The sequence below is a fragment of the Panthera leo genome, chromosome F3 (assembly GCF_018350215.1).
Source record: "Panthera leo isolate Ple1 chromosome F3, P.leo_Ple1_pat1.1, whole genome shotgun sequence".
Taxonomy (NCBI): domain Eukaryota; kingdom Metazoa; phylum Chordata; class Mammalia; order Carnivora; family Felidae; genus Panthera; species Panthera leo.
Window position 1 is genome coordinate 13,467,717 of NC_056696.1, and position 24,459 is coordinate 13,492,175.

General features: G+C 38.8%; 1 long non-coding RNA gene across 1 annotated transcript in view; it reads right to left on the reverse strand.

Moving 5' to 3' along the window:
- LOC122211937 overlaps window positions 1–24,459 on the reverse strand; it is a 52,511-nt gene that overhangs the window by 24,452 nt on the left and 3,600 nt on the right. The window contains exons 2-3 of the long non-coding RNA XR_006198907.1: window positions 14,102–14,181; window positions 12,680–12,769 (exon numbers count right to left, since the gene is read on the reverse strand). This is a non-coding gene — a long non-coding RNA (uncharacterized LOC122211937). The remainder of the gene's footprint in view (window positions 1–12,679; window positions 12,770–14,101; window positions 14,182–24,459) is intronic.

Genomic DNA, 24,459 nt, shown 5'->3' on the forward strand with positions numbered 1-24,459 from the left:
TAAAAACAAGTAAAGAACAACAAAAGAAGATTTTTAAAAAATCTACAGAAAAAGTTTGATATAATCTTTGTGGCTGGTGAAGAAACTCAGAAAACAGAAAACAAATGGACCTATCCATCCCTCCCACCTCCCTTACCCATCTCGGTCTTCCCCTTTAGCAGGCACGGCATAAAATAATTTTCAGAGAAACATGAGATTTTTCTTTATCAAAGAGGGGCAGAGGTTATAAAAAGGTTGAGAAACACCTTTAGAAACCCACCAGCTGGAGAACTATTTAAACATCACTAGGGACAACATACTCTCCCCGTGAGGCATGCTACAGGAAGGAGATGAATTGAAGCCTTTAATCTCCTCTGTGGTAAATGAAGCCCCCAAAATCAGATTATAAACATTGGGATACGAGCTCACGTGGTTCCACCAAAGATTTTATTGCAGTGGCTGTGTCCGACCTTTGCTGTTATGTGTTCTCTTAGGAATATATTTAAGTCAGAAGAACAAGATCCTGGAATGAGGATTCACTTCTTTACACACTGCTAATCCTATACTCCTTTGAAAAGGAAAATGGAAACATAAATATTACTTTTACAAATGTCAATTCTGAATGGATTTAACATATTGCTTTTGAAAACGACCTTTCATTTCAGTGAGACTTACACTGATAAACACAATTTTTCTGTAAGAGCAAAGTCCTTCTTGCTCACACCAAGAGTCTGATTGCCCTCTGCCATGAAGCATTTGACTTCAGTACCTTCCATCCGTTGAGTTCTCCGTTCGCCATGTTCTTAACCCTATTTCTTCAATGTGGCTCCTCGTTAAGGTTAGATTTCTGAGTTGAAATAATATTTTACACAAAAGAAAAAAAATCACCTCTTTTTGGGTAGTGATGAGCAGTTAAAGATGATTTGCACAGCTCTGAACAACCATAGTTACAGCAAGTTCTGGTATCGGACCCGCTGCTGAATTTCTGAATGTTTCAGGGAAGTTTGTTATTAATGACAGTTCGCGGTTAGAGTACATATTTATAGTGTTAAAATTATCAGCTGATACTTGAGCTTACATTAACAGAACAACAGCAGTGTTCACATTATGAAGTGAATGAGCACACTAGGGATGACCGAATTGTGCCAATGCTAGGTTGTGGGTGACGTCAAGTGGGTTATGACACCTTGGGTCTTGCTCAGGGCCCGGGAGATAATGTAGTTAGAATAAGGCCAAGGGGACAGGAAATAAAGAGCTCAGATTGCAGAGATCCGTGGAGATGGTCTGTAGAGTTGTGTAAGAGAAATGCCTAAGCCGCCCGATAAACGTGTTCCATCTCCCCGCATGAAGGGTGCTTAAAGACAGTGTTTACCGGCTGAACCCACAGAGCGGGGCTGCCATGCAGATAAAGAGCTGGACAAGACAGCTGAGCTCATCAGGGAAGGACTGAAATAAGGTTATAAAATTAGTCTTGAAAAACAAAGCTTTTGGATCATCTGTAGCAGCTGGGTCGATCCTCCCCCTCATACCCAGATGGGCAACTCCAAACTCTTTTGCTGTGTGCAGATGTTTTATCCCAGTGGACAGCCTTTGGACTAGACAACAACCGCATAAAGTGGGCTTAACTCCTGAGATGCTTCAGTGGGCAGTGGGTCCCCGCCATCAAACTCAGAAGACCTCTTTGAAAACCAACTGTCTAACTGTGGGCAATTTGAAGAAGCCATTGCATTTATAAGACTGACCTCTGGATATTTTTGTGACTTCATTGCCTCGCAAGCCCAAACAGGTTCATTATGAGCCAATTTTCTAGTGGATGAACAAAGGGAATAGACATCAAGTATTAGATGCCATTGGTGATCGGATACAGAGGAAGGAAGAAATTATGACATGGAGCTATACCACTAGCACTTCTCTTAAATGGAGGATTAATTTCAAAGGACTCACTATGGCTAGTTTGGTGAAGGAAACAAAATCACAGTAGAATCTCCTAAGGCATTAGAATCTCCCAAGACTCAATTATTTGCTTCAGAATAGTGAATTCAGGGAATCAATCTCGGGCTTAATGATAATTTCTACATTTTCTTTGGAACCTAACGAATCATTTCTGGCATTTGAGTCTCCACATAATACAAAAGGGACCTAACAATTTGGAGATGAGAGAAACAAACATTCTGTATATTGGTTTGCTCTCAATTAACACGGGCTGGATAAATTTGACCGTCTTTTCAGGATTTTGGTGCCAACGTCTATATCACTGATATGACTAAGACTAATATTCCATTTTCTCAATCCCTTATGATGCCTTGATTTCAAAAATGTAAGTTGTATTTAACATCTGAGTATCCATTATACCCAAGAGACAATAATCGCATATAAACATAAGTTAGCCTCAAAAGGGAGTGGAACTAATCACTGGGGTACAGTTTCTTAACAGCAGATACATATTTGTACAAGGATGGAGGCAAAATTTGGTGCTAATTCTGTGCATTTTTTCCTGGTAGCTTTCATCCGACTAAAAATTGGTCGAGATCATTGTTTTACAGTTTGAGTTATAGATTCTATTTCTATACAGCACCAGTTGCCTATCGCTTCTGAGATAAGGGAGCTTAGAGTTTATTATATTCCAGAGAGACAATACTTGATAGGATTTGAAGTCACCTCTGGTGATTTTAGTTTGAAAAACTGTTTCTATTGGAGGAACTGGCTGCAAATCTGCCAGTAGATGAAGCTGACTTATCGCTTGGAAATTCAGGAGAGGGCAAGGGGAAAGTCTTAGAAAAAATTAAGGGTAAAAGAAAATCTTAAAATATTAAACATCAGTTAAAAAAGTGAAAGCATGAGTAGCAGAGTATAGTTCTTAACATAAACAATTGAAGCGAATTCAAATTCTAAACACACTTAGGACTAAAAATAGTTTTTAAACTACTTTTGCCAATGCCAAACCTCTTAAGACACTAATTGGTCTATTTTAGGCTGAAGATAGACAGATCATGGATTTCAGGTCATCTAAAATTCAAAGTCATAGCCTTATTTTACTAGTAGCTTTTGAATAGAACAGGCAATTTTAGTAGGAGAAATATTTTTGTTTTATTTTGTCTGTTTTTGAGAGAAAGAGAGAGATACAGAGAGACACAGAGAGCCCCAGTAGTGTAAGTTTACAAATGTGAATGATCTGAAATAGTAGGAGCCAATATAAAATAACAATCATCAGAGGGGTGCCAGGGTGGCTCAGTTGGTAAAGCGTCCAACTCTTGATTTTGGCTCAGGTCATGATCTCACAGTTGGTGGGACCGAGCCCTACATCGGGCTCTGCCTTGACAGCACAAAACCTGCTTGAGATTCTCTCTCTCCCTCTCTCTCTGCCCCTCTCCTACTCACACACACACACACACACACACACACACACACGCTCTCTTTCTCTCTCTCAAAAAAAAATATTTAAGTAAAATAAAAAAAGTCATCAGAGCAATAAAGGGAATTTAATGAAGTGAAGTTTGCCTACCTATTTCCAAGCAAGCCAAAAGCCAGAATGCACTGTTTGAAATACCAAATATATCATTGGGAGCCACCAACATTGGAAAGGAAGGACCATCTTGTTGAATAACATAAGCCTAGACCCGTTTACAGTAGACACTTGATAAGTATTTGTTACATGATCGCATGTGAAGATTCCAGAAACTCCGCAGTCTTAGACCAACTAGCACCGGCCTCCCTGCCAGCACAAAACCTATAGCGCTTTTAAGAGTTATGTCTCGGTTCTGAGATGAATCCACAGGACAGAGAGCTCTTAGCAATATTAAAAAGGGACTAATTTTTCAGAGCTGAGTATGAAGGACGTGGTGACATGGAGAACAGAGGGAACAGAGAGGGAGGACTTTATAAATAAAGTATATACATACGTCATGTTTGTTGGAACACCTAGACCAGCTTATAGCTACAACCAGTATCTGACTGGTAAAGGGAGTAGCAGTGTATTCATTCTTATAAAGACCTGTAGCCGATCCTATCATACATCAGCAAGGCAAGCCTTCCATGATTTAATAAATGCCTAAATATGGATTTTTCTTACATGTATATGCATGCTTGGTAAGGTGCGACATGCATAAATCAGAATCCAATGCAAAATTCTACTCACAAATGACAGATTTTCAACAGTCTGACCTTAACCTTCAGTTAATAAAAGCACTTTTGTCTTCGAAATACACCTATTCATGATATGCAACTCATTTTATCTTGTTTCCATACGGATGGGACTGGCAATGGGGGAAACAATGACAAATCTGTCTCGACTGGAAGTGTTCTATCAACCCTCCCTCCTCTCCACTCCATCTCCTGCTCCCTGGCCCCCAGCCGTGGGGCCAAGAGAAGGAGCGGCATTAGGAGGCTAATGGGGGTAACTGCTATTGGCCGCATCTTTGCACTTAGGCCCATGTCCGTCCAGCAGTGGAAACAAAGGTCTGCACCCTGCTAGCCAGCGCCATGCTGCTTCTGTCCCTGGCATTCCTTACCGAGGCGACAGAAGGGCAAAACCGTCCATTTCCATTCTGGTCCTCGATCCCCTCCCCCTGCCGAGCCTGGGATAGGCATTAAGTAAGGCTGCCTTTGCGGAGAGCATTTCCCCCACCCCCCCCGGAACACGCTCTCACAAGCCCCCTTTGTTCCCTGCCCTCCGCCGCACTATATGCTGCAGCAGCAGCCGTCCAGATGTTCTCTATCACAGCCTGAGCCGTGCCAGCAAACTTTGGCACGCATGAAAGTGCGCTGAGTACTGGCCCTCCAGAAATACCTTATCCCCCCTCTGATTTCTGCAAATATTTTTAAATGTTAATGGGTTCCACTCACCCACAACCTAGGGGGAGGTTACAGAACAGGGCTCTGTGTGTCCAGCAAATTAGCAGCCCGAGGATACTGCGTGGCGCCTGGGTTCTGTCCGCCCTTGGGCGTTGGCTAGGGTTCTCCAACCTTGAACTGCGGAGGCCGGCTTGCCAGCGCATAGCTTTCTAGTGACAGAGGTTACATGGGCAGTTGGCAGGAAAGTTACTCCAAGCTACAAAAAAGAAAGGACCCTATCTTACTCTGAAACTTCTGAAAGCAAGAGAGATCCTTTGAGCATCACTGAAATAAGATTTTGAAATGAGTATTTTTCCTCTTACTCATTCTCCAGTTCAATACGTGGGCACAAAACAATCTGATGTGTGCTCTGGTACTTTGGGTGTCAGGCACTGTCTGAAGTACCTTAATGATAGAAAATGCTACATTTTCTCAGTGCAAATTTTGATAAAATGGAAATTTGGATCTTTTATATATAGGTGGGAAAGTGATATGTATTTGGAAAGAGAAGAGAAGACAATATGTTTGTCACAGGAGAGACTTACTCATCTTACTTGCATTGTGACAGCTGTTTTAGGGACCAGCTGGAGGCCTCTAGAAAGCCCTCTATACTCCAAAGATAATTGAAAGCCAAGCTTGAAGAGTCTTTGTTTTTAATCCTGTCCTGATAATCTCGCTGGTCCCTCTGGAGACAAACTGCCTACATGTTATCCACGTCTAGGCCCTTGTCTCTCCATGGCTACAGCTTTCTTGCTTATAAAGTCGCACTGGGCGAGGTGGGGAGCCCACAGGTCCTGTCCCTGCCCACGCTGCGGAGTGGAGGGGCCGGTGCTCAGGTCTTCTGTCTCCTGGATGCAAGCTTCAGAGAATCATACAGGGATCCAAAGACTTCAGAATGTGCCAGGTACGCCATCAGTGTTCCTACTTCAAGTAAAGTTTTGTTCTACCGCTTTCCAGTGAGGAGGAGTAGAGAATGAGGAGAACTTCAGTTTGATCTGACTGCGGAGCAAATGCAGGGTGACACTCCAGAAAACCCTTGAGAATCCTGAGAAGTAAAATCATCTACCCACACATCAGCCGGGGCCCTGAGAAAGGACACCACACCTCACGGCCCACATTCCAGTGATTTTCTATTCTGCTGTCTTCGTTAGCATCTTTTAACTCTTCCCACCCAAGAGGAAGGACTACCCAAGAGGGTAGGACTGTCCTGTGCAACCAAGCAAATGGTTTGAATGTTCATTGCAGGAATTTTCCAAAAGACCCGCCAATTCTTCAATGGGAAGTACTGACCAACAGGCATGCCCTTGGAGTCTTTGAATCCCTTGCCTCAAAATCTTCCCCTTGATCTTTCTACTAATCCTGGACTCTTACCCAATTCCCCACATGGAAAGATCAGATTTAGGCAAAACTTCCAATCCTCAGTACATTCTGACATTACCTTTTCTCCAACCCCTTCTAGACACTGCCAAAGCTCTGTGAAGGGAGGCTTACTCCTGACCACACTAAGCAATAAACTCAGCTCTCTCTTACCAACAGACTACCACTGGGTGATATTTAGGCAGCCCGCTCTGGACACTTTTCTGTTTAACTGTATCCTGAGATGGGACTAACATTTTGAGACTTTGAATTTTATGCTTAAAACTGGGGGGAGGTGGGAGGAATTTTTCAACTATCTATCTTCTTCCTTTCAGAATTATTCTTTTCCATTATTTAAAAGGTTCTGAGACAGGCGCCTGGGTGGCTCAGTCCGTTAAGCATCCGACTTTGGCTCAGGTCATGGTCTCGCGGTTTGTGAGTTCAAGCCCCACATCGGGCTCTGTGCTGACAGCTCGGAGCTTGGACCCTGTGTCTCCTTCTCTCTCTGCCCCTTCCCCACTCATGCTGTTCTTCTCTCTCTCTCTCTCTCTCTCTCTCTCTCTCTCAAAAATAAATAAATAAAATATTTAAAAGGTTCTGAGAAAATTAAAAAACTGAAATTAAGAAGAATTTCCATTATGCATTAATTCTAAAATGAAAGTTAAATAATCTTAAGAAGCAAAAGCTTACTTAATGAGCTCAAAATATAGGCAGGGACCATGTCTTCAATCTCCAAATTTAAGTCACAACAAATTAATTAATTTGGTGCAAACTGAAACACCTCTAAATGTTTACCTCAGTGTCAACTCACTTGGATTTTTCTGATGTGGGAAAACCTAGCACACAGAATTTTATTGCCAGCAGTCCCTGCAAGTGCGGCTTGCTCTGGGTCTATAATGATAAGACTCCAATAAAGGGGCTGTCTGGATAACAGGCAAAAGAGTGTAACCAGGGTAAGAGCACCCACTGAAATTTACTAAACTTATTCTCAACCCACAACCAAAGCACAGTTATAAATGCCTGATACAAGATAGGTGTCTCACCAAAGAATATGATTATAACTACAAAGACACTAAAATCTCCGGACAAGAAGTGCGCTGAGCCAAAAGAAAGAACTAGAGGATAATCACTCCCTATGTACAAATGCCTTTGTTTGAATAAGATAAAATATTAAAAAAAGGAAGTACAAACCCAGTGGAGATTTTAGGTACAACAGTGTTTTGTTTTAATTTTTTTAACGTTTATTTATTTTGAGAGAGAGAGTGAGAGTGGGGGAGGGGCAGAGAGAGAGGGAGACACGGAATCTGAAGCAGATTCCAGGCTCTGAGCTGTCAGCACAGAGACCGATGTGGGGCTCCAACACATGTACCGTGAGATCATGACCTGAGCTGAGGTCGGACGCTTAATGGACTGAGCCACCCAGGTGCCCCGGTACAACAGTGTTTCTAAAGCTAAGTCAGTAAACTTTAGCGAGGAGCCTGCAAAAACTTTGGCTTTTCTTTAAAAGAGGTCTGCAAGTTTGAGCTTTGAGGACCATTGCTACACATTCTAAATCTTAACTGAAGCCAATATAAAGAAGACAAGACTCCTGGTTCAAGAAGGCAGCTAAATATAATTGTTGATGTGTTCCACCTCCCCCCAATCAGAGAAAGTATAAAAGTCAAAATAAATCCACAGTAAGCCTGCAGTGCCAGAAAGGATATCATCAGTGTCCATGAACAGTGAGAATTTTCTGGCAGATGAAATCAGACTGACTGCAAATTCCAAAAGATACACACACACACACACACACACACACACACACCCCTAATCCTATAAAAATGAAGGAGAGAATCTCCTGAAAATCTGAGTTTACCTAGTTGAATCCTAGATTAAACCCGTGAGTCAGAGACAGCAAGGTCTAGGAGGAATGGGCCCAGAGTGGGCAGGTAATTACAGGCAGCAGAACAGCTGAGCCTGCCTCCACACACACAGCCACTTGCTTTGGTGTTGCCCCAAGGGAAAGCACCGATACTGGTCTCCTGGTTCTGATCCAGGATGGACAGAATGGGCTGTGGGAGAAGTACGTGCCCCCAGCTATCATAAACGCTGGGAGATCTCACAGAAGAACGCGAGTACCTTGTAACCTCCTGCACCCCAGCCTGCCTACGTCATACCTCTCCTTTGCACAACCAACAGAGCCGGGGCTCATGTACTCATTAGCAAGGGACAAGGATCATTCCCCAGGCTGATGGAATTTGTTCTAACAAGCAACTGTGATCAGCCTAGCCTGAGGGGTTTTAACTTGTGCCACATGGACTTCTCTGTCTGATCCTGCCTATGGAGCCCTTCTCAGAATGTTTTGAAATGTTTAATATTAAAAAAAAAAAAACTTATAGGATTATAAAGGAAGCCAATTACATTGGAATGAAAGTATCAAAATATTTTTTAAATTATGATATAAAAATATACTCGTTTCTTTATTAAAACATAAAATGAAAAGATCTAGCAAACGCTGCCAAAGTTTTGAAGCAGCGATGATAATAATCCACAACTTACAAACTAATGTGATATAGAAAGTCTGTGATTTCCATCAGGAACAAAGTCACAGATACTGCTAATATGCCTGCAGTTGTTGCCTATATTCATAATTGAAGGAATTGCTAAATTTCAGTTTGAAGCCAGTAAAATAATATCATTTTTCCAATCTAAATGCATGAACATCCTGAATTCTATCCAGGGACTCCTTATTGGTCTGTGGTCCCCAAGCTAAAAATCTCTGATGGTAGACCTTCATCTACAAATATGAACAGGCAACCAAATATCAAGTGCATGAGAAGGTCAACCAAATGTTTTAAAAAGCACAACATTCCATAAAAGCATTAATTCCCGAGGAAGAAAAACATAGAGTATTGGAAAGAATCATTAAAAACCTACAATTAAAAAACTATGGATGGTTTCAAAAGGAAAAGATGTCAAATTAAAAAAAGAAAAAAAAACACCTCAAAATAGGATGCAATGAGAAAGAAGCTGAGTTTGTAGAAATTATCAAGATTATTGAAATATGGGCTGCATTGCAGAATGAATGAGACTTTGGATGAACATAGTGAATTGGAGGGTAAACTGAAAGATTCTATTGGAATTCAGTGAAAAGAACAAAGAGATTAAAAGGATGACAGAAAAGATGAGATATGTACGTCTAAAAGCTCTAGTCTAAAACTCCCATCTAGTAGGAGTTCAAGAAAGAGAAAACAAAAAATAGAAAGAAAAAATCAAATAAATAGCAAAAACAAGAACAGCAAAACGAAAATTCTGCCAGATGAACAGTCTCTTCATCCTGAAAGAGCCCATAAACAGTAGTGCAAGAATACCATGAAGACACATTCCACTAAAATATACAAGCTCCAACAAGAAGTAGCACATTGTAATAAACTATGAAAAAGAATATAACCAAGCGGAAAAAAAAATTAAAACAGCACCAGACTTCTTATCTGCAATACTAGATGCTAGAAGACAACACATCAATACTTTAAATTAACAAGGGACAATTAGAATTCACATACAAAACTAAACCATCACTTAAAAACTAGGGCATATAAATGAAATTAAAACCAGGGCAAATAATAACATGCGAAGTCCGAGTTGAACACCTACAACCTTTCTGAAAAAATACAAAATAATTTTTTATAACAAACTAAAAACTGAATTCAAGAAAGAAGATAATGTAAGAAAAAAATTGTAAGCAAAAATAAAACCTGCAGATAAGTTCCAATAGCAACTGATAATTGACTAAAGTTAACTCAGTTGCTAAGAAATTATTCCTAAGGAATCAGGAATCAGAAACACAATGATAGGAGAGAATGCAAATACACCCAATCAATCAAAAGGATTCCAAAAAATCTTAAAATGTAAGTTGATAGCATGGTGTTAAAAAAAACGTGCTAAAGGAGCACCTGGGTGGCTCAGTTGGTTGAGCTTCCAACTTTGGCCCAGGTCATGATCTCAGAGCTCATGGGTTAGAGCTCTACGTCGGGCTCTGTGCTGACAGCTCAGAGCCTGGAGCCTGCTATGGATTCTGTGTCTCCTTGTCTCTCTGCCCCTCCCCTGCTCATGCTCTGTCTCTCTCTGTCTCATAAAAATAAATAAATGTTAAAAAATTTTTTAAATATGCTAATGGATGTATGTGCTCTGGAAGATGGAAGATTTTCATAGGTTCTGATTAATTCTAGATGTTAATAGTAAAGTTGAGATCACTGTTATTATAAATATATAAAAATATTTCTAAATTAGCATAATATGAACACCACATATTATTTTCCCCCTTTGCTTTGGGCCTAAAAGGTTTCAGAGACAAAATTGGGATGAAGCTCTAGAAAGTATAAGACTTTGAAACCTGGTTTTTGTGTACTATTCTCATTCTTGATTCCATTTTTCTTATCTTTATGTTCCTTTAATTTGGATTTCCTTACTTCTTTAAAAAATTTATTTGCACATGTGTATATATGTACGTATTCGAATTTATATGTGTGTATATACATGTTTAAGGTGACATATATGTATCTGGCCTAGATAGAAAAAATATACATTTATAGTTTGATAGATGATTTAATTAACTAAAGGCAAGGGTATAGTTTAGCTACATTACTATTTAATCGCCATCTTATTAATGTAATCCAGAGATCATCCAGCCCAGAACTGTCCTAACCTTAAAATGGTTTTCAAACTGCCTACTCTTTTGAATACCAATGATAGCTTCACTGTACCTCTTAGCCACATGTTGAAAGAACCTTAGGTCAATTAAATTACATAAAAGAAGAACCTTAAACATTCAAAGCTCAGCTAAGGACAGTAATGAGTACGTTTCTTTAACACAAAACCAAACCAAACCAATACTTGAGGCATAAGAGTGCATTGATTCTTGTATGGAACCAGAAAAGATCCAAAATAGCTTAAGTAAGGTTGAAAAAGAAAACCAAAGCTGGAGGCATCACAATCCTGGACTTTAAGATGTATTACAAAGCTGTAATTGTCAAGATAGTATGATACTGGTACAAAAACAGACACACAGATCAATGGAACAGAACAGAGAACCCAGAGATGGACTCACAAACATATGGCCAACTAATCTTTGACAAAGCAGGAAAGAACATCCAATGGAAAAAAGATAGTCTCTTCAACAAATGGTGTGGAGAAAACTGGACAGCGACATGCAGAATGAACCTGGACCACTTTCTTACACCATACACAAAAAATAAATTCAAAATGGATGAAAGACTTAAATGTAAGACAGGAAGCCATCAAAATCCTAGAGGAGAGAACAGGCAACAACCTCTTTGACCTCAGTCGTAGCAACTTCTTACTTGACATGTCTCTGGAGGCAAGGGAAACAAAAGCAAAAATGAACTATTGAGACCTCATCAAGATAAAAAGCTGCACGGTGAAGGAAACAATCAGCAAAACTAAAAGGCAACCAGTGGCATGGGAGAAGATATTTGCAAATGACATATCAGATAAAAGCCTGGTATCCAAGATCTATAAAGAACTTATTAAACTCAACACTCAAAAAACAAATAATCCAGGGAAGAAATGGGCAAAAGACATGAATAGACACTTTTTCAAAGAAGACATCCAAATGGCTAGTTAACAGATACATGAAAAGATGCTCAACATCACTCATCATCAGGGAATTACAAATTAAAACAACAATGAATACCACCTCACACCTGTCAGAATGGCTAAAATTAACAACTCAGGCAACAACAGATGTTGGTGAGGATGTGGAGAAAGAAGAACTCTTTTGCACTGCTGGTGGGAATGCAAACTGGTACGGCTACTCTGGAGAACAATATCAAGGTTCCTCAAAGAATTAAAAATAGAACTACCCTATGACCCACCAATTGCACTACTAGGTATTTATCTAAAGGATACAAGAGTGCTGCTTCAAAGGGGTACATGCACCCTCAATGCTTATAGCAACACTATTGACAATAGTCAAAGTCTGGAAAGAGCCCAAATGTCCTTTGACAGATGAATGGATAAAGAAGATGTGGTATATGTATATACATACATACATACATACATACAATGGAATGTTACTCGGTGATCAAAAAAAGAACGAAATCTTGCCATTTGCAACAACGTGGATGGAACTAGAGGGTATTATGCTAAGCGAAATAAGTCAGTCAGAGAAAGACAAATATATGATTTCACTCATATGTGGAATTTAAGAAATACAACAGATGAACATGGGGAAGGGAAGAAAAAATAAGATAAAAATAGAGGGAGACAATCCATAAGAGACTCTTAAATACAGAGAACCAACTGAGTGAGGGCTGCTGGTGGGGTGTTGGGTGGGGGGGGATGGGCTAAATGGGTGATGGGTATTAAGGAGGGCACTAGTTGGGATGAGCACTGAGTGTTATATGTAAGTGATGAATCACTAAATTCTATTCCTGCAATCATTATTACACTGTATGTTAACCAACTTGGATTTAAATAAATTTTTTAAAAAAGTGCATTGATTAAAAGCCCAAACCTTTGAGGCAGACTGCCTGGGTTAATCCCAATTACTAGGCGTGGCAAGTTGGGTAAGTTATTGAAACTCTTTGTTCTTCAGTTTCCTCATCTGTAAAATGTAGGGAAGTGGGGTGAGTAATAAGAAGGTTGTAAGGATTCAGTAAGATAATGTGTGAGAATCTCTTAGAGTAGAGACTACTGGGGTTAACATTAGCTATAATTATTTTAATATTTTCCTGGAAAACATTTTTCCCAGGACCATATTAACATTCTGTAATACAAATGATGATTGCTTTGAAAAATCCAGCTCAAAGCTCACTCAGAGCAAAACAGATTCTTTATGAACCACAAGTAACATAAATAAAAAGTGACTTCTTCAACTTTTTCTCTTTCCGTTCATTTTGTCAGACCACAAATCTACTAGCCACTAACGTTTATAACAGGAATTTTCTTAAAATGCTCCATCTGAAAAATGACGAAGTCCTGTTGAAAACTTCCCAGGTGGTTTATGCTCACAGTAACCATACTAGTCCATCTTACCCAGTTAAACCAATTTTCCCGTTAATTTAGGCTTTTATAACTGATGACTTCCATACTGCATGCTATAGCAAATATTCAGTGGTTTGCTGCAGCAGGCTCGCATCGATTAGTAAAAGGTGATTTACACATCTCTTACCTCCACATTTTATATTTGCACTATTAGGAATCATCAAATCAAAGTGGTTATTGGCTTTTTTTTTTTTTTCCTGGAGAGCATTTGGATAAAGGTCACCAGTTCATCACCGCCTCTTGTCCAAAAGAACCAGCTTTGTAAAGTCCCAGAGTTAAGAGTACACTCAGGATCTTTTACAAGGCAGCTTTTATAATGCAAAGAGTAGGTAGGTATAAGACATCCTGATTTATATATATAAAAGAGATATAGCGTAAAAACAAAAAAAGAAAAAACCAAAGGGTTTCTATCTGGAATATCATTTTCATGAATATAACTTTCTATTCTGGTTTAAAAATCTTTTCAGACACAACAGTAACTATTGTGGTAATGATGTAGTTTGATTCCACATACTAAATTAATTTGGAAATATTGATACATGATGTAAGTGCTCTTCGAAATTCAGTCTGTTTTATTCAAAGAAGTTTAAATTCAGAATATTTTATTTTGTTCTGGAAATTTTATAAAGGGATTTTGCCAAAAGCATTAAATATTTGATTCTACTTGTTAAGATTTGCAGGAACTGCTTTAAATTTATTATAAAAAATAACAGCAACAGCAACACATTTTCCCCTTTCATTAAGGTAGTGAAAAAACGAACTTTAAGAGCTTTTCCATAAAAATGCTCTAAAATATTCCATTAAAATTAAAAGGCAACTGCCATTTCACACGTGGTCAGATTTAACTATTCAAAGCTATTTTAGGTATATCAGCCCCCAAAGACTAAAGTACCTGAGAGTCCAGCTGTGTTCAAAGATCTCCAGAACGCAGCCTCCAAAGCTGGATAGGCCTGATACAAAGGGTTGTTAGACCTGAAAAGGAAAGGATAATTCTGGATTCCATATAGTATTTTATCTCCTAAAAGCCCATACTTGATTAGAGGTTTCTTTTTTTTTTTTTTTTAAGTTTATCTATTTATTTTCAGAGAGAGGGAAAGCATGAGTGGTGGTGGAGAAGAGAGAGAGAGAGAGAAAGAGAGAGAGAGAGAGAGAGAGAGAGAGAGAGAGAATCACATGCAGGCTCCACACTGTCAGCACAGAGCCTGACACGGGGCTCAAACCCACGAACTGTGAGATCATGACCTGAAACAAAGTCGGCCTCAACTGACTGAGCCACCCAGGCGCCCCTTGATTAGAAGTTTCTTAAGGAAATAATCATCCTGAAATGGTCAAGGGGAAATCTAGAATAGAGCAAGCTTAGAACAAAAGCCCAATCCAACATTGAGAGTGTGTGACCACACCACCCCCACCCCCGCCTGTGTCAAAATTGATGAATTGGGAATCTTAATAGCAAGCAGTCTTCCAGGGTTGTGAGAAATAATGGCATTTCAGTTGAAATCTTAAGCTCCTGTGATTATAAAAAGTATCTTTAAAATGCTACAATAATATGAATATTTGTCGTTAAATATTATACTCCTCCTGGTAGGGTTCTCCTTGCCCAGTTGTGTTTTATAGCAATATTTATGCATTTGAAATATGGTTCAAACATTGGTTTGCCACAGAGATATGTAGTTTCCTGCGTGAGTAACTTATTTATGTATTTCTTAGGGTGGTCCATTACACATATGTTTAATTAGCCTGAGAAGCAGATTGTTAAATACTTGTTTAAATGTCCCAAATATCAAGAAATAAGAGTACCCTATATTTTTCAGGAATTTATTATTGACTTTTGCACTTAAACCTTAACAACCTTTCACCAGTATCCTTGTTAGGGTCTCCCAGAACCCCAACAAACTTTGACATAACTTACTTTTACCTTAATACCAGATGCTTATGTCTTTGGAATTTCATTTTTTGGTATAAATGAAAGTTGTCCCAAAAAGTGAACTAATGACTACAAGATACAAAAAATATGGACACAAATGATACAGAAAGTACATTTAAAGGCCAAGAGACTTGTCAGTGTTAACATCTTACTCCCGGAACCGGTGTTAGAAACAGGATTTGGGGGTGAGAGTGTTTTTGTTTAGTTTGTTTAATGTTAAATGAAAAATACAGGCCTTGAGGCCATCCATACTTGGGGTAAAATTCTGACTCTTCCATTTACTCATTTATTTGACCAAGAACATCACTCCTCTTCAAGTGACTTAGATTTCATCAGATTTCCTTCCAATTCTATCAAAAAATGAGAAAACAAGAATAACGAACACCCTTTTAATGATCTTATTTACACAGATATGGCATGAATACTGAGAAAAGCTAGACCAGCAGCAACTTTCAGTTTTGGCCTTGCCTTTCCTCAAAACATCCCCATTAAGGACCTCTGGACACTTTGCTCAGAATCATTTCTTATTGTCAAGTATGGCTATACTATTATTTAAAGTGAAGGATTTTCTCAGCTTCCCACACACCCCCAGTACTTGCTCTGTAGGCCACTGGCTTGCCTTCCACCTGAATCAAGGAAGGGGCAATTTCCAGTCTACTCGCCTGTGCGTTTACTGTGAGCTTAACTCTGTTTGTTGGAAAGCCGCCATTACATTTACGAGAGCCTAAGGGATATTGGGTGGCTGTCATCTTTCTCTGGCTCCCTCTCACCACACCAAATGCCCTGGCAAGGTTGCTGCACCTGGACACTGCGTTCCCTGCAGAGCACCTTGTTACCCAAATTATCGAATATTTGGACCGAGTTCAGAGAAGAGTTACTAAAAGGATTAAGTGACTGAGGGGACCAATTTATAAGGAACTCAGAAATGTTTGGTTAAGTGGTAATTACCTTAAGAAGGTGGGGTGGCTCTGACATTAAGTTTGAATTTCAAGCCATACTTAGCCACAAGGCCTCTTTTTAGGCCTCCACTTTCAGAAATACTCTGAAGAAGGGGCAGAATCTCCCTCTTGCTCGGCCCTCTGACCACTGCACAGGCTGCTTGGGTGGTATTCACACTCCAGTGCAGTGACTTATACATACAGGCATAGCAGGCAACATTACAAAGCAGAGAGCTCATTTACAAAGGCCAAAGGATGGGGCGCCTGGGTGCCTCAGTCGGTTGAGTGTCTGACTTCTGCTCAGGTCATGATCTCATGGTTCATGGGTTCGAGCCCCAAGTCGGGCTCTGTGCTAACCACATGGCACCTGCTTGGGATTCCCTGTCTCTCTCTCCCTCTCTCTCTGCTCCTTCCTGACTCACACTTTCTAAGTAATAAATAATTAAAAAAAAAAAAAAAAAAGGCGGCCAAAGGATGCTTAAAGGAAAGTCTTCTCAGGAATCATAAAGAACAGGCCTCAGCTGTGAAGGGCTGGTCCCTCCATCCCATTTAAGCACTGACTTATCCACACCCCATTGCCAATCTCTGCTTGATGGGTGGTACCATTTAATAAGGGCCGCTGAGCCCAAGTGTGCAAGTCTGTATAAAATACACTGCTTGGAATTCCTTTAAGAATGACAGTTCCCACTTGGCCAAAGAGGAAAACCTAACACCTGTAACAGTTAAGGAGGCTGAAAGAGATAATTCCTCATAGCAGCATTCCCCAAAATGTTTTCCAGGTGATCTTACTGTGTGTTACACACATTTAAAAAGAAAAGAGCTAAAAAGTGGAATAAATGAGGTCAAACTGTGTGTTTGTGTGTGATGTGTGTGTGTTTAAACAGTAATATCTCTCAGAGGCATTTGTATGCTGAAGTCTATTGTGTCCCACTAAGAGGGGTGGTGTATATACTATTTCCCAAATTCAGATTGGGCTTGGAATGCTTCTTAAGTATGGATTCTTTGTGTTCACAGCCATCTCCACAATGCCTTCTATAATACTGCCCTCAGTAAACAAATAATGAAATGTATGGACCAGCCTAGGCTAGAACATGGGTTCTAAATCTAATCCACTCCTCTTTCTGCCACATTGATATTCTACTTACTCTTCACTTACAAGAATCTTTTCATCGTCTATCAATGAAATGAAATTTGTTAACTAGAAGCGATGACTTGAAGCTACTAAAGGTCAAGCTTAAGGGCCTTCCACTTGCTTGAGGCTTCCAAGTGTGTTACTTATTTTTTTTTAAGGAAGCCCCACAACACTGTATAGTCTCCATGTCCTGCAAACCCTGCTGCTACCATTGAGGATGAAAATGGCCCGATGGGTTTTCACCAAATGTACAAGTTGTGATTGAGACCGTCTAACTAAAATTACTAATGCATGACAGACTAAAATGCACTTTGGATTACTCTGGGGTCACCTTTGAGAGAGAGGTATTTGTCTTCCTGTGACACTAAAATGTACGTCTAAATGAGAACTAAACCTAGATTCATTCTTTCTGTAATCTTCATAATTACATTAACTTCAACCATTCACTTCTTAGCATTCCTGTTAAGACATTTGTCACATCTACTATTTTTTTAACTTGTTTTATTTTTTATTTTTTTTAATTTACATCCAAATGAGTTAGCATACAGTGCAACAATGATTTCAGGAGTAGATGCCTTAGTGCCCCTTACCTAATTAGCCCATCCCCCCTCCCACAACCCCTCCTATAACCCTGTTTGTTCTCCATATTTATGAGTCTCTTCTGTTTTGTCCCCCTCCCTGTTTTTATATTATTTTTGTTTCCCTCCCCTTATGTTCATCTGTTTTGTCTCTTAAAGTCCTCATATGAGTGAAGTCATATGATTTTTGTCTTTCTCTGACTAATTTCACTTAGCATAATACCCTCCAGTTCCATCCACGTAGTTGCAAATGGCAAGACTGCATTCTTTTTGGTGACTAATACTCCATTGTATATTATATATACCACATCTTCTTTATCCATTCATCCATCGATGGACATTTGGGCTCTTTCCATACTTTGGCTATTGTTGACAGTGCTGCTATAAACATTGGGGTGCATGTGTCCCTTCGAAACAGCATACCTGTATCCCTTGGGTAAATACCTACTAGTGCAATTGCTGGGTCGTAGGGTAGTTCTATTTTTAGTTTTTTGAGGAACTTCCATACTGTTTTCCAGAGTGGCTGCACCAGCTTGCATTCCCAACATCTCCTATTTTTTTAAATAAGTACCTTACCCTAGTCTTCTTTCCACTCTCCCCACCTCTCGGTATTTTAAGACAATGAATAACCACTCTGAAATCATCACGTTGTAAATATTACCACAGCTCAAATTCCTTCTGACGACCATCTGAAGTTTTGCATCAATTTTTCCCGTGAGTGGGGACTGACATATTTAAGCTTGAATCTACAGTACTATAATTTGGTATTCTACTTCAATTCTTTAAAAGCTTCATTTATATTGATTTTGTCTTTTGGAATTTCCTGTAGGCTGCCTCAGATAAAATAATTTCCAGCCTGATCTTCATCTTGTCTGATCTCTGGTTTGACACTACGCCTTCAAAATCACATCTTATTACTTAATCCAAAGCAAACTCTTTATTAAGAATATTCAATCAGTAACATTAACAGACCGGCCTTGGTAATTCATTTTCACCATGATTGATAAACCAATGTTTAAACTTTGACTATTGATACTCAAAGCTTTGCAAATTACCGACTATTCATAATTTAACAAGATATGCCAACAACCACACACACAAATCACTATCCAACCACTCTGTGTCTTAAACCAAATCCAGGCTTTACTCTCTCATTTTTTAAGTAAACTTATAGCACAAATTATAAAACTAAGACTGAGTGTAAAAGCCAAACATTTTACCTTCCTGTGTTTCCTTCCCACATCTTCCTGAGTTGGTGACTATGAAAATATGCTAAGCCCAAAATAGCAGTTGTATTCTGCCAGGTTGGCCTCAGTCATTTCCAAGCCAAAGGGGAATTGACAGACACCCCCTTTACAAGTCTGGTGTTTGTAAATATCCAATGAAATGACTTCATTCAGTCAATTATTTCTGGAGAAAGCTGGCAGAATAACGTAGTAATTAAACTGAGGACTGATGGAAACTGTTAAACAGGAGAGTTATTTTGCACAGCAATTCACGTTAATGCTTTTAATGGATTTTCATTTTCAAAAAATGCTTGAAATACTAGGGCAATTAAAAGGAATTGCCTCTTCACTGAGAAACATGTTTAAAATTCCAGTGAAGATAGCATACGGAAAAGAAGGAGAAACTCAGTTTTCCAGTATCATTTTAGAGTCGGTATGATTTAAGTATGATGAATTGTGAAATCAAAACACAACTGTATTCAGATGTAAGTAGAAAAGGTGTCCTAAAGCCAGAACATATACACTCAAGCCTCAATTGCCTTTGTGCTAGGTATTCACTTCAGAATGAATATGCTCTCTGCAGTATATGTTTGCCCTGTCCAGTTTCCCTTTGGTTCCTCCAACTGGCCACCAGCATACCTTGATTCATCCAACCAGTCATTCATTTAGGCAACAATATTGAGCCGCCACTTGAGGCACTGTCCTAGTTACTTGTTATGTAGAAAAACTACGTTCCCATATACCTCTCCTACCTGCCCAATGATTGTGTACTTGGAGACAGACAAACATTTTAATACAAAGTAATAAATTGGAATCCAAAAGCTGATGGAAGAGCTCCGAATACTTCCCAAAGGAAAATGCAAGCTGTTAAATTAGTTACAGCACTTCATTTTTTAATTAAATTTTTAATTTTAATTCCAGTACAGTTAACTTATAGCATTATATTAGTTTCAGGTGTACAATATAGTGATTCAACAATTCTATATATTACTCAGTGCTCACTATAAGTGTACTCCTTAATCCCCATCACCTATTTCCCCCAATCCCCCCCTCCCCTCTGATAACCATTAATTTGTTCTCTATAGCTAAGAGTCTATTTCTTGGTTTGTCTTTCTTATTTTATTCCTTTGCTCATTTGTTTTGTTTCTTAAATTCCACATAAGTGAAATCATATGGTATTTCTTTCTCTAACTTATTTTGCTTAGCATTATACTCTCTAGCTCCATCCACGTTGTTGAAATGGCAAGATTTCATTCTTTTTTATGGCTGAATGATATTCCATTGTGTGTGTGTGTGTGTGTGTGTGTGTGTGTGTGTGTGTATACTGGAATCTTCTTATCCATTCACACATTGATGGATACTTGGGCTACTTCCATAATTTGGCTATTGTAAATAATGCTGGCATAAACACAGGGGTGCATGGATCCCTCTGAATTAATGTTTTTGTATTTTTTTGGTAAATACCAAGTAGTATGATTACTGGGTTGTAGGGTAGTTCAATTTTTAACTTTGGGGAGAATTTCCATACCGTTTTCCACAGTGGCTACACCGGCTCACATCCCCACCAACAGTGCATGAGGGTTCCTTCTTCTCCACATCCTTGCGAACTCTTGTTTCTTATGTTTTTGATTTTAGCCATTCTGACAGGTGTGAGATGATCTCACTGTAGTTTCGATTTGCATTTCTCTGATGAGTGATGTTGAGCATCTTCTCAAGTGTCTGTTGGCCACCTGGATGTTTTCTTTGGAGAAATATCTGTTCATATCTTCTGCCTATTTTTTAATTGGATTTTTTGTGTTGTGGGGGTATTGAGTTTATCAGTTCTGTATATATTTCAAATAATAACCCTTTATCAAATATGTCATTTGCAAATATCTTTTCCCATTCAGTAGGTCGCTTTTTGGTTTTGTTCATTGTTTCCTTCGCTGTGCAGAAGGTTTTTACGTTGATGTAGTCCCAAAAGTTTTTGTTTTTATTTCCGTTGCCTCGGGAGACATATCTAGAAAAATGTTACTACAGCCAATGTCAAAGGGTCACACTTCGTTTTTAAAAGACTCTAGCACACAAATAACCACCATCTTTACTAGTACCTGATGCCTTAGATGCAAAGTCTAAAAAAAGGGAAACTTTTAGATCATCTGTAACAATCTAAAGAATAGACTAAAAACAGGATGGACTAAATGGGTAAGGGACATTAAGGAATCTACTCCTGAAACCATTGTTGCACTATATGCTAACTAATTTGGATGTAAATTTAAAAAATAATAATAATAAACAAAAGAAAAAAAAAGAATAGACTAAAAGAAGTTGGCAAAAATCAAGACCAACTTAGAGAAACCAAGCCAGAAAAGTACAAGGTAGAGTAAACTGGAAGAGTCAGTAACTAAAAAGTTTTTGTTACACTTCAGAAATATTACTCATTTCTCTTTTGTCAGATCTCATGATATTTAATTTACTAAAGATTCTTCTGTATGAGGAAGCATACTCCTTTGAAACTACAAATAACATGGGGGTGTGGGGTTAAGGATTACCAGTCATTCACATTCTACTTATATGAGCTACATAAGAATTTAATGAAATATTCGGCACAGCTATTTTTTTAAAATTTTTTAATGTTTACTTATTTTTAAGAGAGAGAGAGAGAGAGAGAGACCGAACACAAGCAGTGGAGGGTCAGAAAGAGAGGGAGACACAGAATCCAAAGCAGCCTCAGGCTCCGACCTGCCAGCAAAGAGCCCGGCGTGGGACTCGAACTCACAAATTGCGAGATCATGACCTGAGCCAAAGTCAGACGCTTAACTGATTGAGCCGCCCAGGTGCCCCTCAGCACAGTTGTTTGTAAACTGAGGAATGCTATAAAATCAGAATGGCAGGAGAGTTAAGATCATAGATTCTGGAGCCACGGTGCCTGAATTTGAAACCTAGCTCTACTACGAAGCTATGCAAGTTTAAGCAACTAACTTAATCTCGATGTCTCAGTTTTCTCATCTACAAAATGGGAATAACATTTGAAACTATTCCATATGGTTGTTGAAAGATAAAGAACTTAAAACAGCGCTGGGACTCACCCTTTTAGCCAAAACAGAGTAACAGGGACTGATTTTATGCTCCCACCTAAAGCTACCAAAAACAAATAGAATATATGAAATAATGATTTTCAAGACACAGTAAGTATATCAGGCAATGAAGGACAGTGATCCCTGAGACATGGGAAACAAATGAAGCAAGTCTGAATGATTGCCCCAATTTATTGCCTTGAGTTCCCAGATCACAGTATAGAAGGAAGGTGAGGGGAGGATCCAGGCAAAGCTTGCAAGACTCCCTAAGTTGAGAAGATGGAATTCAGAGTATGAGGAGAAGAATGGGGCTAGCGTTTGCAAGACAAAGTACCAGAAAGGAGAGAGCTGCAAACAAACAAACAAACAAAACCCCGGAAATCATGGGAACCAGCAGAGCATCCCCTCAAGTATTCAGCATGTGCCAGGTAAGGAAACTATGAGAGGTGAGGGCAAGAACTGTCCAAAAGCATCAGAGAGCACTCAGTACTCACACAGGACCAGGAAGAGTGGCCATTGCCACCAGTCATACTGGACAATCACACAATTCACAGAACATTTGGTAGAGTATTCAGAAGACTTTTACCTCAGGAGCAGGAAATAACTAATCTTGACTAAACATTTCTCTGGTCACATTTAACATATTTTAAAAACAATTCTCAAAAAGATAAAACTCTTTCCAAGTAGCAACTGCATTTCAAAACAAAGTTCAAAAATATTTATAGGAAGGGGCACCTGGGTAGCTCAGTCAGTTAAACATCTGACTCTTGATTTTGGCTCAGGTCATAATCTCACACTCCTGGGATAGAGTCCGATGTCTGGCTCCTCACTGAGGGTGAAGCCTGCTTGAGGTTCTCTCTCCCTCCCTCTCTCTCTGCCCCTCCCCACTCATTCTCTCTCTCTCTCTCAAAAAATAAATAAACATTAAAAAAATATATTTATAGGAAAACAAAAATAGCAAGCAAAATTCACAACAAGGTAAAATTCACAATGTCTTGAACCAAATCAAAGATTACCAGGTATGCATAGAAGCAGGAAAACATGAATCAAATGGGGAAAAATTAATCAACTGAAACTGACCCAGAACTAACACAGATGTTAGAATCATCAATGACATTAATTATAATTAGTAATGACATCATGATTATATTCCACATGTTCAAAAAGTTATGGACAGACATTAAAGATATAAAAAAAAAAAAAAAGGCCCAAGGTGGACATCTACAGATGAAAGCTACAAAGTCTGTGATGAAAAGACACATCAGACGAGATTAGTGGAAATTAGACATTAGAGGAGAAAATATTAGTGAATTTGAAGACACAGCAATAGAAATTATACAAAATGAAACAAAAATTTAAAAATGAAAGGAGCATCAGAGAAGTATAGGAAAATATCAAGTGGCTAACAAATTGCGTAATGGAAGCCCCCAAAGAAGAGATTGGGGAGGATGGAAAATATATTTGAAGAAATAATGGCCAGAAAATTTTCAAATTTCATGAAAACTATAAATCTACACATCCAAGAATCTCAAATAACCTCCAGCACAAGAAACATGAAAAAAGTACACCATGGAACATCATGCTCAAATTGCTCAAAAACAGTGATAAAGTACAAATCTTAAAGGCAGACAGAATGAAAAGATAAATTATATACAAAGGAACAAAGATAATGACAATAGATTTCGCATCATAAAGAATACGGCCTAGAAGACATGGAGCAGCATCTGTAAAGTATCAAGAGAAAAAAAAAGGCAAACTAGAATTTTATACTCAGTAAAATATCTTACAAAGACAAAAGCAAAATAAAGACTTTTTCATTCAGAAGGGAAATTATACCTGATGGAAATAGATATAATCTGCACAAAGGACTAGAGACTGTAAGAAATTGTTACTATATTAATAAATATACAGACTTTCTTATTTATATCTTTGAAAAAGGTAACTGTTGGGGCCCAAGGGTGGCTCAGTAGATTGAGTGTCAAACTTTTGGTTTCAGCTCAGGTCATGATCTCACGGTTATGAGATCATGCTCCAAGTTGGGCTCTGCACTGAGCTTGGAGCCTGCTTAAGATTCTCTCTCTCTCCCTCTGCACCTCCCCTGCTTACATGCTTTCACATGCACGCATGCTCTCTCTCTCAAAAAAAAAAAAAAGATAAAGATAATTGTTTGAACAAAGATAGCAATAAATTGTGAGGTTTATACCAGGTAAAATTAAGATGTATAAAAACAATAACATAAAGGCCAGGAAGGAAGTAAAGATATACAGTAAAACCTTGGATCGTGAGTAACTTGTTCTGTGAGTATTCTGCAAGAAGAGCAAACATTTCTAATAAATTTTAACTTGATAAATGAGTGAAATCTTGCAACAGGAGTAGTAAGTGATGCCAAATGTCAC